The sequence below is a fragment of the Gadus morhua genome, chromosome 22, assembly GCF_902167405.1.
Source record: "Gadus morhua chromosome 22, gadMor3.0, whole genome shotgun sequence".
Lineage (NCBI taxonomy): Eukaryota > Metazoa > Chordata > Actinopteri > Gadiformes > Gadidae > Gadus > Gadus morhua.
The window spans coordinates 13,218,204-13,230,703 of record NC_044069.1 but is presented as its reverse complement, the minus strand read 5'-3'; the positions used below and the strand labels follow the sequence as shown (position 1 = coordinate 13,230,703).

At 47.3% G+C, this 12,500-nt stretch overlaps 1 protein-coding gene across 1 annotated transcript in view; it reads right to left on the bottom strand.

Annotated features, from left to right (window-relative positions):
- dlgap3 (discs, large (Drosophila) homolog-associated protein 3) overlaps positions 1-11,321 on the bottom strand; it is a 112,948-nt gene extending 101,627 nt beyond the window's left edge. Inside the window, 1 exon segment of the mRNA XM_030347928.1 lies at positions 11,086-11,321. The gene's annotated coding sequence lies outside the window, so the exon portion shown is untranslated.
- Positions 11,322-12,500: the final 1,179 nt, after the last annotated feature.

Sequence of the window (12,500 nt, the reverse complement as noted above, 5' to 3'; positions counted from 1 at the left end):
TCTCTCTCTCTCTCTCTCTCTCTCGGCCACCAGCCAACTGGAGATCGACTTTACCATTTGGCAGGGTTTCATATTACAGTTTTTCTCAATCGTTTAAACACGTTTTCTGAAACTATAGCTCAATTTCTCAAAAGTCTACACACAAACCTGAGAAGAGTTAATCATTTTGTCAAAACTACACAAGTAATTAAGTAAACACAGCTATCAAATGAATATCTCTTAGAGAGCATCAATGAAACACTGGTGGGATCAATTCAAAACACTGCCATCAAAATATTATTTACATATGTTTTGGCTTTATGAGGCCATGTTACATAATCCAATGTATAAAATTGTTTAGAAATAGATTTCTTTTTTAAAGTTGCGATTAGGTGGTACATATAGTATAAAGACTGTTGCCATATTGTAATACAATACTGTGAATATGTCATATAAATATTGCATTGACACAATCGTGGATTATATGTCTATCCAATGAGCTCCAATTAGCTAAACTCACAATCCCAGCTTCCCAGAGTCATACTGTACACTTAGTTGATGCTGCAACATTGTTCTGACAATACACCAATGTTACCTATTTTGGTAAATTACAGAACAGTAATTGCACTGATAAAATGAAAAACACTACAGTAAGAAAATGTTAAGACTGTCTTTCGGGGGATGCAATGATGTAATCAGTGCAAGTACAAAAAGGTAACAAAGCAAATATTATTTTTTTTACTGTAATACAGTAAAATGTTCAGTTGAACTGACTGCATAAAAATCTTTTCGTATGCCAACAAAAAATAAGAATATAAATGAGGTGAAACAGATCTACATGTAAATCAGTATGTATCCCACCTCCAATACTGATCAGGCCAAAGGACCACACTACCACACAATAGAGCTCACCGAGTCCTCTTTACTGTGATGCTCTGACACATGATTAAAGTGTTTTGCCAGTTGAGTTTAAACAGGTGAGAAGTGAGTTAGACTTATTGGTAATTAGTTGTTGCGTTTTGAAGGACAGTGGGATCCAGGTGAACCAAGTGTGCTAAATTATGAGATTTTTGTTTAGAGTTTAGCAAAAATGTGAAAACAGTGCAATTGTGCTTAGAGTCTAGCAGTCTGGAGTCTTGTAGTCGATACATGAGCTTCAAGTTTTCAGAATTGTGTGCATAGTTACAATTTTTTGTGTGTATACAATCGAGAAAAACTGTAAAACAATTGCTTGGTCGCAAGATTTGTCCAACTCTGGCAGGTTAATAGTCTAAAGGTGAATTTAGTTAAACAGACTGACTGAGGCAGTGGCCGTGATGTAGGAGATTAAAGCGCGGAAGTGAACCAACAGTTGGGGGCATCCTGTGAGTAAGCTGGGAGAGGATAGAGTGGCAGGGTTTTAGGTTTACAGAGAGCACACATACATCAAGGTACACAAACAGACCAAGCAAACAAACAACACACACACACACACACACGCACACAGACACACACACGCATACATACATCCAGACACACACACACACACACACACACACACACACACACACACACACACACACACACACACACACACACACACAAATCATATACATATCCTTATGTTTCTTCATATTTTTTTCTTCACACACACACTATTTGTGTTCAGGCCATCTGAGCTGGCAAACAAGGTTGTCAGGCTGGGCTGCAAACACACAAGCGAGCAAATACGCAGGCAGTCAGGCAGGCAGAAGCCCAACACACACACACACACACACACACACACACACACACACACACACACACACACACACACACACACACACACACACACACACACACACACACACACACACACACACACACACACACAAACCATATACATATTCTTAGGTTTCTTCATATTTTTTCCTTTCCCTCAAACTTAAATCCAATATAAAACTCAACATAACAAGTGTGACCCTTTGCATACCCATCAGTCTTGGCGGCTTGACGTTAAATTGCTTTGTGAAACAGATCCGAATTAATTCAACCTGTGACACAGAGAGAGTGTGCGTGTGTTTTTCCAATGAATGGCTCCTCAGTTTCATGGCATTTTCAGTCCTGGCAAAGTGTCGTCGCTTGTTTGGCCTCATTATGGCGATGCCCTTCACACTGGTGATAGGAAGGGCAAAAAAAATAAGGTATAGAGGGACGCATACGACTTTGGTGTCATTTGCAAGGATGCTTCCTAATTAGTTGGTAAATATTCTCTGGAAGCACAGACCAAAACAACAGCATTGATATTTTGTTGTGTGTAGGATTTCCCAGAAGGCTATGCGACACAAGAACTGACGCAAGATGTCAGCTTCATCTTGGCAACAAACACATGTTAAGATATAATTACATGCATTTATCTGTTTGTTTTGCTGCTGTCTTGTGTCTTTCCCTAAGTCATTTTTATTGAATAATAATTAATAACAACGGAAGGTACTGTTTTGGGTCACATGCTTAGTCTTTCTCACTTCATGACCGACTTGCACAGAGTCTGTACTTCACAAGGAAGCTTTCTAAATAGGTATCAAGGTTATCAGAAGCTTTTGTGCAATTGCGACACATCCATTTATTGTTTTACATCTAGCCATTGACTCAGAACATAAATGTACGTGCTGCAATGCATTTTCGGCCATAAAATTGTATGACTTTGACGGGCATTGAGGGGCACGGGCTGGTATGGAAGACAGACTGGTGCATGGCAAATGTAAGGGCAGAGAACAAATATTTCAGTACTTGAGTACAAACCCACAAAACACTATAAAAGCCAATTAAATAAGACATGGGGCTGCCTTTCTATGGCTCTTTGAGTTTATAGCACACACACGCACACACACACAGGCACACCACACAACTACACACACACACACACACACACACACACACACACACACACACACACACACACACAACTACACACACACATACACACACAATAAGGGAACGCACTTCATTACTGCGAGCAGCAGGGGGAAAAGGGGTCTTTATCATTTTAGTGATGCTCTCCACTCATTGTCACACTGGGACGTGGAGGCAGTGTGATGCCTGCGTGTGTGCGTGTGTGTGTGTGTGTGTGTGTGTGTATGTGTGTGTGTGTGTGTGTGTGTGTAACGCCGTCAACAAGTCCTCCCGCAAAGCCGCCCCCACACTTATTTACCCGCCTGCCGTAGACGCGACCTCTGACTCACGCACCAATAAACACACGGGGGGCCACAGCGATGGTGAGCCCTCGTGTATGCGTCTGAAACACACACGGCCACGGCGCTCGATCAGACGGCGTCTTCTAATCTATTCTATATTCCACTGATTGTAAATTGCCAAAGAGGCTCGAAGCCGTTTAACCCCCGACCCTCGAGCAGTGAATTACGATTGTAGCATGTTATGATAACCCTTACCGTTTACAAGCATTGAGGTTTACGTAGTCTATGTACGCATGGGATAGTAGTAAGAAGTAGTACAGTAGTAATGCAAATCATTCAACATCGGACGTCATTGCCTCGCCCTGTTGGTGTTGCAATGCCAGCTATATGTCTGCAGTGTTTTGTGTGTGTGTGTGTCTTTGCGTGCGTGTACGGGAGTGTGCTTAGTTTAAGGCAGACCAATACATTTAACAGGCGTGGTGTTCACTGTACTGCCCCTGGTGTTGTTATTCTCCTCACATACTCTTCCACCTCACCCCCCCCCCCCCCCCTCCCTTTCAAAGTGAGCGACCCTGTGAGCACACACCGCGACTCCCTCGACGCTTCGTCGAAGGCGCCATCGGGGACGCCATAGGGAAGCGGGTGAAGTCACAGCGCGTCCTCGTTATTTTTCGGGATGAATCTGTCTGCGGAGAAAACGGGCGCCCGCCCGCCCGCCCGCCCGCCCACTGGGTCCCACCTCCCTGGGAGAGTGGAGGGATATGACAAGATGTCTGCCCGTCCCCCCCGAAACGCGACAGCCCTGTTCCGACACATCCCAGGCCCCTGTGGATTACTAGAACCTGTTGCGTGTGTGTGTGTGTGTGTGTGTGTGTGTGTGTGTGTGTGTGTGTGTGTGTGTGTGTGTGTGTGTGTGTGTGTGTGTGTGTGTGTGTGTGTGTGTGTGTGTGTGTGTGTGTTTGGGGGTCGGGGGGGGGGGGGGGGGTTGTGTTCTTTGAGAGACTCTTATAAAGCCTACCCATTGTTACCTATTCTCTCAATCATTAATCTGTCTCTGCCTTCCTCTTCCTCTCTGTCTGCTGGTCGTTTGGTCACACAGCAGAAATCTTCCCCTGACGTCCCAGTGTGACTCAGCACCCAACTGATCAAACTGCTTGGGAAACCGCTCTTCCTCGCTCTCTCTCTCTTCCTCTCTAGTCCTCCATCTCTCTCATTTCACATACACACACACACAGAAACGCACAAATATATAGACAACATTTAAACAGTGAGCTGTCCCTCTGGGATGGGGACAAAATCTGACAGAAATAAAATAAAGTAACTGGCGCTATCAGGTTTAGAACCTCCAATTTCTCTTACCTCTCTCTCTCTCTCTCTCTCTCTCTCTCTCTCTCTCTCTCTCTCTCTCTCTCTCTCTCTCTCTCTCTCTCTCTCTCTCTCTCTCTCTCTCTCTCTCTCTCTCTCTCTCTCTCTCTCTCTCTCTCTCTCTCTCTCTCTCTCTCTCTCTCTCTCTCTCTCTCTCTCTCTGAGTCTCATGGATTGCAGCTCACGAGGTGCCTGGAGACATAGGAATAGGTTTTGATATTTTTCTCCCTGTCACTCCTCCTCCTCCTCCATCACCTCCTCCTCCTCTTTCACCTGTTATTCTGATTTACCTTGCTCTTCCCCCATTCCCCCTCCTCACACACACACACACACACACACACACACACACACACACACACACACACACACACACACACACACACACACACACACACACACACACACACACACACACACACACACACAAAACACACACACAGACAAAAATACACAAACGCTCTCAGTTAAATCAAGTTGTGCACCCTCACGTCAAGTTTCCACGACAACCCAGAATGATAGAAGGCCTATTATTAAAACGTCACAGCAGCTTAACTGTGTGCTGTGAAAGCAGCCGTGGAAAAAAAACATAGGCTCGAAAATTATCCAAGCAGCGACTGGGAGGGTAAAAAAAGCATAAAAATAAAGATGTGGTGCAATCTAATGATCTCACCTTCCGATATCACTTATTTTCGCGCGGTGGTGTGTGCGGTGCCACGGCGACCTCGCGGATAGGCACGTCGACGATTTTGATTGTTCAACGGGTGATGCATGACGATACGGTGCTGCACAAGGCCAAATACAAAGCCAATGTGTAGGGTTAGGAGGGGAAGACCCCTATGAACTAAGTGTGTCTGCACACGAGAACCTCCTCCCTGCATCTATATGGCGAGCATGAGAGATTGTCCACTGTGCATGTCCCTATCGCCGGCAGAGAGAGAGAGAGAGAGAGAGAGAGAGAGAGAGAGGTAGAGAGAGAGGTAGAGAGAGAGAGAGGTAGAGAGAGAGAGAGAGAGAGAGAGAGAGAGAGAGAGAGAGAGAGAGAGAGAGAGAGAGAGAGAGAGAGAGAGAGAGAGAGAGAGAGAGAGAGAGAGAGAGAGAGAGAGAGAGGGGAAGATAGAGAGGCATCCCAACATGCTGGCGGCTGTGCCATTATCTTTTTAAATGGGAGTGAAAGACTGTCCCGCTGGAAGCGGCAAGCACTGTGGCAACCCCCCCTCCTCACCGCTCCTCGAGATGGGAGGGGGGTTGATTGGAGATTGGGAGGAGGGGGCATGATCAGAGAGAGTGGAAGAGGGCTCATGTGCTGGGGGGAGGGGAGTGGGGAGAGGGAAACATGAAGACTTCAGGAAGAGTAGCTCAGAAGGCGAGAGTGCACGGGTTATTGTTACACTTAATGGAGGGAGATTGGTTATACGGTGGTTGGGTTTTTAAGAAATGATACCTTATCGACCCCGGCAGACAGATTGGGTAACGGAGGGTGTGTGTTTGTGTGTGTGCGGGGGCGTGAGTGTATATGTGTGTGTATATATGTATGTGTGTGTGTGTGTGTGTGTGTGTGAGTGTGTGTGTGTATGCGTGTGTGGATGGGGGGGGGGTGAGGGCTGGGAGACAGATGAGACGAGAGATGAGAGATGATAATGGAAGGCTTAAGTGGAACACACAGAGCCAACAGATTGGTAAAGCGGAAGAGGAAGAGGGTCCAGCGAAGAAGAAGAGGGTCTGGCGACGAAGCGAGGAGCCGCGAAACGGAGGGGGAAGGGAGGAACGCGGCGGCCAAAAAGGTAACGAAGATGGACGGGGGTCGAGAGATGAAGAAATGGAGGAGGGGTTGGAGGAAGAAGAGAGAGAAAATGAACAAAAGCCGAGGAAATGATGGAGAGAGAGAGGATGAGAAGTGGGTTAGTACGCAGAGGGGAGACATTTATAACAGAATGATGGACGGAGGAAACAAATCAACGACAAATCAACAGCCAACAGGAATGAGGAGAAAAAGATGAAAGGGAACAAATAGAATGAATCCGATAATGGAACGGTACGAACATAAAAGGGAAGAAGAGCACGACTTTCCCGCTGGAAGATACAACAGTCAGGAACCCAAACAGCCACAATACGAAGCACTATTCAAAGGTTCACGATTCAAACTCACCACAACAAACACCCACCCATGAAGGAGGGCTGCAGGTCTTCGTCTATAGGCCCCCAATACAATTATTCAGCAGTATCCAAGATCCCACTAAGGACCCACTTAAGACCCCACCCAGATCAAACCTACACGCTACCCAAGACTCCACACAAGACCCCTCCCAGACCCTACCTAGAACCAACCCAGACCCCACCCAAGCGATTCCCTCCCCACACGTCACATTCATCCATGCTATTGGATTGTCAAATGTTTCATGTTTGTTTCCTTTTTTACGAAATTTGCAGAAAATGTGTTACTTTCCGAAAATGTGTCTGTTTCGAAAAATGTGTTTGTTTTGGGCAAACGTGTTTGTTTGGGAAAACGTGTTGTGAAAACGCGTGCTGTGAATTACGCTCACTTCGACCGAGTCGCAGAGGGAGATGGAAACGCCTGGGTGGACAGACATCACCGCTTCGCTACAAATTCTTGAGCTGTATTTAAATTCTCCTCCTCAAGTGACGACTCAGCATGGGGGTATCATGGTAGCCACATGCAAAACCAACGCAGGTCCTCTCTGGCCACAGCTCAGCAACACGTCTCTCGTCACGCTGTGATGTCCAGTGTGCCTGATTTCGCTGGGCAACGGAGGGACGGACATGGGCGTTGACAAAGTAATCCACTCGCACTCATACACACACACACACTCACACACGCACACACACACACACACACACACACACACACACACACACACACACACACACACACACACACACACACACACACACACACACACACACACACACACACACACACACACACACACACAAACAAACATATTTACTCAGCTGAATTTATTTTCTATCGATAAAATATGAACACACTGCTCCTGAGGTAGGAAAAGTGATTGCAGCTAATACCGTAAGTATGCACATATTCAGATCAACGTAGATGTGTGCAAACACAAACACAAGCGCACACTGACACAAACATACAAACAAAGTCCAAGTACTCCATCAATATGTGATTGAAAGTATGGTCATATATTTCAAAGGCATTCGAGCTGCAGTCTCTCTCTGTCTCTCTCTCTCTCTCTCTGTCTCACTCTCTCTCTCTCTGTCTCTCTCTCTCTCTCTCTCTCTCTCTGTTCACAAAGTGTTCAGTGATCACTCTGCGGCAGTTCTCCATGAAACCCATAATCAGGCCGCCACTCCTTCTCTCACGCCGCCATTCAACCAGAGAAAGGCTGAAGGGGGGGGCTGGCACAAACGCCAACTAATTCCCCATCCAAGTCCCGCACAAGCACACACAAACACCGACAAATATGCACAAACACACACACACACACACACACACACACAAATATGCACACATACATACATATTACACACACACAGACACACAATTAAGCACACACACACACACACACACACACACACACACAAATGCACAAATGGATACATATTACACACACACACACAAACAAATACACACACATACAAACAACCAAACACACACACACAGACACAAACACACACACACACACACACACACACACACACACACACACACACACACACAGACACGAGTGTTGAGGCCTGGCTGATGCGGCTGAGGCAGAGGGAGCGCTGGGTGCTCTGTAGAGTGCGGGGGGCACATCAGAGAACAGTTGACTAGCGCGAACGCCGGCAAACATTGCCTTTCCACCGGGCGACCTAACGCCATTACCCCTCGCCTCGTTAGCCCCAGCGCTCGCCGCGTTCTCCGTCCCGTGGAGAAGCTCCACGCGGGCTTCCTGAGGCTCAGCGATGTTAGCCCTGTGTGAGCCGTAGCCTCTGAGAGCCCCCCAGACGAGACCCTTGAATGGGTCACACTCACGGGGGATCTTTCTCTGATTACATCATGGTGCGAGTTTGTATGCGTGTTTGTCTGAGTGTGTGTGTGTGTGTGTGTGTGTGTGTGTGTGTGTGTGTGTGTGTGTGTGTGTGTGTGTGTGTGTGTGTGTGTGTGTGTGTGTGTGTGTGTGTGTGTGTGTGTGTGTGTGTGTGTTTGCATCCCACATAACCATGGGATATGGCTTCTGGTGCTGTTCTCACTCTTTTGGTTTAATTCCAGCCTCATGGATTGTGAAAAACCCCGCCGTCAAACACAGCGGTTAATTTTACACGTAATTCCGGCATGTCCGTCTCTCCTCCTGTAACCATGGCAGTAGTTTCTGCTCTCCTGCTGAGACATCGCTGCTGGTTAGAGCTGTGTGGAATAGGGTAAAATTAAACAGGCCTATCCACAAATTCACTTTACCTGAACACACAGGCTTCTTATCAGCAGAGACGATAACCTTTGATTATGAAGGATACAGGGTGTAAAACAGGAACACAATGTACATCCTTCAATGTCATTCGATTGTTGCTTCTTTTTTTGACCGTTTGACCCCGATTGACCAACAGGTGTTGGCAAAGAATTAACCCTGCGGCCACGACAGACTTCTGAGGGTCTAACAGGCCAGTGTAGCTATCCTTTTTCAGAGAGAGACATAAATAAAGCCAGCACAGATGTACTGTACTGTACTGTACTGTACTGTACTGTACTGACTGCCCCTGGCCGTAAGAGACCAATTCTGAACCCAGCGCCAGAGTTGAGTGATTTATTGATATGCAATATGCAAAATTGCCTCTTTATGAGCCAAGCCGAGCCCTGTACTAACCTAGGGAGGGAAAAACAGGGAGGGAAGGGCCGGACGGGGGGCGAGTTAAGAGACAAACGGCGGTCTGTACGCTTGATGTAGGCCTACTGCCCATTAATACTGAGAGATATGAGCCAATGTGTGTCCTATAGCTTCGGCCCCTACGTCGTGATGAAACGTCGGCCCCATTTCAGTATTTCACACCAGAGCAACAGAGCGTGAAGGCTGGAAGAGCTGCCCCGCGCACCTACACGAGCATACACTTTTCGCCGAGAGAGATACAGCTTGGATGTTGCTGGAGTAATCAATCTAGCAGCAGACGAAAATCCATGAACAAACACACACACGCCTTCGCCCAATCACGCTCCATAACTCCCAATAGCAGTCAATGCTTGGTTAATCTGCACATATGCAATTTGCCAAATGGGAAAATTGGGCTTTTTTTAAACAAATTAAGTGAAATCAATGCCACACTGGTGTGTCATTTCTGAAAGGCATAGGATTTCTTCAGAGAAAGATGAATGTGCCAAATAGCAAATGCTGTGCCTTTGATATGGGAAGAATGGTCGGTAACTGACACATTTTTAGCAGATGTTTCCATTCCTTCTCAGGGGAGACGGGACACATTCTCCAACCACTTATTTTTTTTGACACCGGACCAAAATGACAACAGTGTAAGTCCACCACACTGCAGCAGGCCCTCTTTGGTCCCAAACGCACTTTGAGATCGGTTCGTGTTTATACCTCATGCGTAGGCAACCCCACGGTTCGACGGGAGCTCCGTCTATGGAGCCCCCGTGTCGATGAGGGTGAAGTAGACGGCGGTGTGCACACTGCTCGGTCGGATGGGATGGGAGCATAAGCCAGCGGCTCGAGGACTTGCAGCGATAGTTTCAGTGTCGCGTTTTTTTGCAAAGTGCATAGAAATGGGCGGGAAATAGAAATGCATGCTTTTGCCTTTTGCATGCACGATTCGTTATTGATCATCGGCGTGCTGGCTGTGAGTGGGGGTCGTCATTAGGACTAGCGCTAGGACGGTTTGCTTTGTGGGTTACATTGCGTTATACGCATAGCCTTTTTTTTTTTACTCGTGTGGATTCCTACACCAGGGTGGTCTTGCGGACCTCGTCCCATTGGTGTAGTCCGCGTCCCCATTGGTTGTACGCAATGCCTCCTGTGTGATTAACTAATGGTGCGTCTCTCCACCGCTTGCTAGGTAAAAGTGATGCCCCAAAGAGCATTGGCGAATTCCACCCCGGGACAACACACACACACACACACACACACACACACACACACACACACACACACACACACACACACACACACACACACACACACACACACACACAGGCATGCTACACGATTGCCTTCACGGTTCAGAGAACATTTACGCTCCGATTAAACTCGTACCGAGATCTCGAGGCCATTACCAATAGATGGGCTTTGAAATTCCGGTTGTCCTGCAGGAATCATTTTGCTCAAACAACCCCACTGCGTGCGGAATGGCGCAACTTCTAGATAGGCTGTCAAGTTGACACAGCTGTGAGCCCAGGACACGAGCGCTCCGAAAGCCAATCACGTCGGCGACCACATCATCATTGATCAAGGCAACCCAAACACGAACACAAAGAGATATTGAAGACCCAACCATGAACATGCATGGGCTCACGCACGGCAACGTGGAGCCAATGGCAAGGAAATATCTGCGTATAGAATAACCTGCAACCGCTTCATCTCCTCTCACCCGCATTGCCCAAACCTCGTGATAAGCTTCTTCTTACCTCGAGATGCCGACGGTTTCAGAGACGAACCCTTCGGTCAAACAGGCAGTCGGCGGTATTCCGCAGCTGCAGCTACTCCCGCGTCGAGGGGATACGGAGTGAGCCAGCGGTCGCTTCACGTGGCAGCTCCGTTAACTTCTCCGCCGGTCGCCGAGTGAGCTGAGCTGAGCTCTCACTTCCCCACCGAGAGGACGAAGCAGCAGGACAGCGAGCGATTGGTCCTCTGCATCCTGTTCGGCTCCTAGTTGTTAGGAGGGGGGGGGGGGGGGGGGGGCAAATAAACCGTCTCTCTCTCTCTCTCTCTCTCTCTCTCTCTCTCTCTCTCTCTCTCTCTCTCTCTCTCTCTCTCTCTCTCTCTCTCTCTCTCTCTCAAACACATGTACGCGGACATAAACACACACAGGCGTATATAGTGTAGACATACAGTAAACCTACAGTAGGCCAATAACATAAACGTACATCTGGAAGGGTTACACCGTTTTAATTGAAAAGCTTTATGGGCTTTAAATAATATGTCATTGATGGTTGTAGGAGAAAAAAACTCAGACGAGGCTATATCGGTTATCTCTATAGGAAAGTGTGTTTGTAGCGGCGTTGCCCTTCCTTTCAGTGATGTAATCGAGCGGCACATTTAAACGCGGCTCCCACCCTGGATACGCCATCAAATGGAGCGTTTAACTTAGGCTGTAAATGGGTCAGAGCACAGTGGAGCGAAAGGCATTTCGTGCACTACGCACGCACGAGATAGAGAATCATAGAGAGAAAATCAGAGAGGAGAGAGAGAGAGGGGGGGGGGGGGGGGAGGGAGAGAGGGAGGGTAGAGCGAAGGTAAGAACATTAAATTCAATTTGATAGCTCGCGGGTCGTTTCTTTATTGTGTGTTTTCCGTTATGATTGGAAATTATGGCTACAATTATCTGCTGGACTGTTTTTTAATCTTGGCTATGCAGATCGTCTTGGATAGGCGATGCTGATTAAAAAAAATATCCACACTAAACTATGTGATTCATCATCACCTTGCAAGTGAAGTCACTCCTTTATCCGAGTCACGCTGCACACCGCAGCCCTGAGTAGCAGTGAGTTCATGCATCTAAAAGAGGCCTCGGTGTTTTTTTTCCTCGTGCCTTGACGGGAGCAGCGATGCAGCACGTCACTTTAACAGGAGCCACGACGCCTTCGGTGTTAATTTCTCAGATGCTGCGTAAATTAATTCAGCGCCACTTCGCCCACAGAGGCGTCGCGACCCATGAGAAGTCAGAGAGCGCAGTCAGACAGCAAGGAAAATACTTTGAACAGCAACCGGGTTATGACACTTACACACACAATTGGCACTTACACACACACACACACACACACACACACACACACACACACACACACACACACACACACACACACACACACACACATGAACA